The sequence below is a fragment of the Amblyomma maculatum genome, chromosome 11 (assembly GCF_055883805.1).
Source record: "Amblyomma maculatum isolate TAMU_Amacu chromosome 11, ASM5588380v1, whole genome shotgun sequence".
Classification (NCBI taxonomy): domain Eukaryota; kingdom Metazoa; phylum Arthropoda; class Arachnida; order Ixodida; family Ixodidae; genus Amblyomma; species Amblyomma maculatum.
In genome coordinates this window covers 8,875,898-8,878,676 of record NC_139354.1, presented here as the reverse complement: position 1 = coordinate 8,878,676, position 2,779 = coordinate 8,875,898, and the positions used below count along the sequence as shown (strand labels likewise).

The 2,779-nt window shown below is 48.9% G+C and overlaps 1 non-coding gene and 1 pseudogene across 1 annotated transcript; both read left to right on the top strand.

Annotated features, from left to right (window-relative positions):
* The first annotated feature begins 719 nt into the window (after positions 1-719).
* On the top strand, positions 720-791 carry TRNAH-GUG (transfer RNA histidin (anticodon GUG)). Its single transcript has one exon. It is a non-coding gene; the product is annotated as a tRNA-His (tRNA).
* A 115-nt stretch (positions 792-906) lies between these two features.
* On the top strand, positions 907-2,281 carry LOC146172754 (uncharacterized; annotated as a pseudogene).
* The last annotated feature ends 498 nt before the right edge of the window (positions 2,282-2,779 follow it).

Sequence of the window (2,779 nt, the reverse complement as noted above, 5' to 3'; positions counted from 1 at the left end):
GAGTACTATAAAAAAAGAAATACCACTAGATGCATATGGCATACGATTTTTACCTTTTCACACTACAGAAGACTTTCCAGTTGACGCAACCATGCTCCTGGACCTTCATAGTCTGTGGAAAACCATAATGCAGTTTAATAATGCAGATGTACAAGTCAATCCTGTACGAGAACATTCCATTCAGTGTTGTGCGCTTCAGGAAAGTGCACATGACACTCCCTGAGCAGCCACAATGGATTAATGTGCTTGACAGTTCGTAAAACTGAAGAAGTTTTAACCTGCCGTGTCATGCGAAAATGTGTCGACATGTTATATTGCTCGTTTCTGTTTTGAATATCGAAGTCGACAATAAAGAAAGAAGGAAAACAAAAACGCGTGATCGTATAGTGGTTATAGTACCTCGTGTTGTGGCCGCAGTAACCCAGGTTCGAATCCATGGTCAGAGCAAGTGCTTTTTTTTATTTTCCCACTCTCCGCGCCCCTTCTCCCCCCTCCTGGTCCGCCTTGGCGCCGGCACTTTCCCTCTGCTACCCATCCCTCCCCGGGTTAGTACCTCGTTTTGTGGCCGCAGTAACCCAGGTTCGAATCCTGGTCATGGCTGGTGCTTTTTATTTTCCAACTCCCCGCGCCCCTTCTCCCCCCTCCGTCATCCGCGCTCGTATAGACTGGTCCGCCTTGGCACCGGCGCTTTCCCTCTGCTACCCATCCCTCCCCGGGTGGCCGTGATCGTATAGTGGTTAGTACCTTGCGTTGTGGCCGCAATAACCCAGGTTCGAATCCTGGTCACGGCAGTTTCTTTTTATTTTCCCACCCTCCGCGCCCCTTCTCCCCCCTCCATCCTCTGCTACCCATCCCTCTCGGGCGGCCGTGGACTTCCGGCCACCGAGCGTGACGGACGGACATATCATGAGCTCTCAAGGAGCGGTTTCAGTGGCCTAATCAGGCCGCGGTACCAGGGCTGAAGTTACTCAAGATTACGTCGTTCTTTTGCCTCCGCTGCCAACTGGGTACGTTATCGAGAATACTGTTTTCTTGCATGTTGATGTTTCCGGGCGCTCATATCGCGTCGAAGATTTTAGAGAGCCGCTTTTCCAATGGGTACCGCCCACCGAAGTATTTGCGCTCGGCTCGTATCAAATGAATCGCGTGTGGGCAGTAACCTGCAAAAGCTCCGAAGGCGTTAAGAAGCTGCTTGCAAAACCGATGTTGACAGTCAAGGGGCTTAAATGTTTGACAATCGATCCAAACCAACAAGATGTGAGAGTCAAGCTACATTGGCTGCTGTCTCATGTGCGTGAAGATGATGTGCGTGAAGCCCTAGCGCCTTGTGGACGGGTGGTTGAGATGGGAATGGACAAGTGACGAGTTGACGGCTACAGTCAGCAAAACATCATGACTCGTACCGTGGTGTTTATGATAAAAACAGGGGTATCCCGTGATGACATCCCTCATCAAATACAAGTAGGGGGTGAACAAGCGCTTGTTGTGGTTCCTGGTCGAGCACCTCTGTGTCTTCGATGTCAACAACTTGGTCATATTAGACGTGAGTGCCATGCCCCAAAGTATGATGTGTGCAAACGTTTTGGACACGCGACTGAACGCTGCACCAAAACTTATGCTGGTGTTGCAACAATTACAAGTGAAAAAAACTGAACCATGGACGAGGCAGAAGCGGAGGAAAGCATAGCATCTGCGAGAAATGCGGAACGCTCATCAGGCGAACGCAAGGGCTGAAGAGGCTCCAACAAAGGGGGGAACAGCATCACATGCGGCGCCGACTGAGAGTACAAGTGCACTAAAGGGGACTACTGAACCGCTTGAAGTCAGCATCCCAGGCATTGCAAAACAAGCCCGACAAGAAGAAACGTGGAAAAGACTGCACGGAGATATCGATCTGCAACCAAGAAGCCAGGAGCATCCTTCAAAAGCACAACACTACAGAAGAGGAAGACTCTCCGTGACGCCTAACGTTGGGGAGGTTTAAAGAGGACGGGTGATCCGCCCACTTGACACCACCAGCAGGAACCGGCTTTTGTCCCTGGACTGCGATAGGCTACACGCCGACAGCCCCGTTAACGACACGTCTTGGTGAGATCAGCAGACTATTATTCACAGCTTTAAAATAGGTCAACAAACAGCAATCCGTTTTGCCACGATTAATGTGCGTGACCTTACCTCTAGGCGAAGGCAGTACCAGCTAAACAGACTGTTCGATGAGCGGGAGTTAGATATCATTGCTGTTCAGGAAATCAAAGACAGTAAAAAGTGAAGAATTGGCACTGACAGAATGGTGATGCCTTTTTGCTCATTGTTTAATGCATGTGTATAACATTCAGTTGGTTTGTCGGGTGGTTGTGCACTCTTTATCAGAAAGGCATTGAACGCGGTTGTACATGAAGTGAGCAGTAGTCCTTCTGGTCAGTTTGTGGTGTGTGATATGTCACTCATGAATACTGAATGGCGGATAATTAACTTGTACGCTCCGAACCGTGCAAGGGAACGGAAAACGTTATTCGAAGTGAGAGGCACCCTTATCAAATGTAACAAACTTATTGTTTTACTGGGCGATTTCAACAGTGTGTGTGCCGCGGAAGATAGGTTACTATCAATATGACCAAAGTGCTGCACTTTTTAGTGAACTTGCCATCGAAAACGGGTTGGAAGATGATACCATCAGTGTGTCAAATGGAAGCGTGCAGTCCACGCACTTTCAGGGACACAGTCATGCGCGACTGGATAGAGCTTATATTTTTTTTGGAAATGCTCGCGTCTTGTGTCG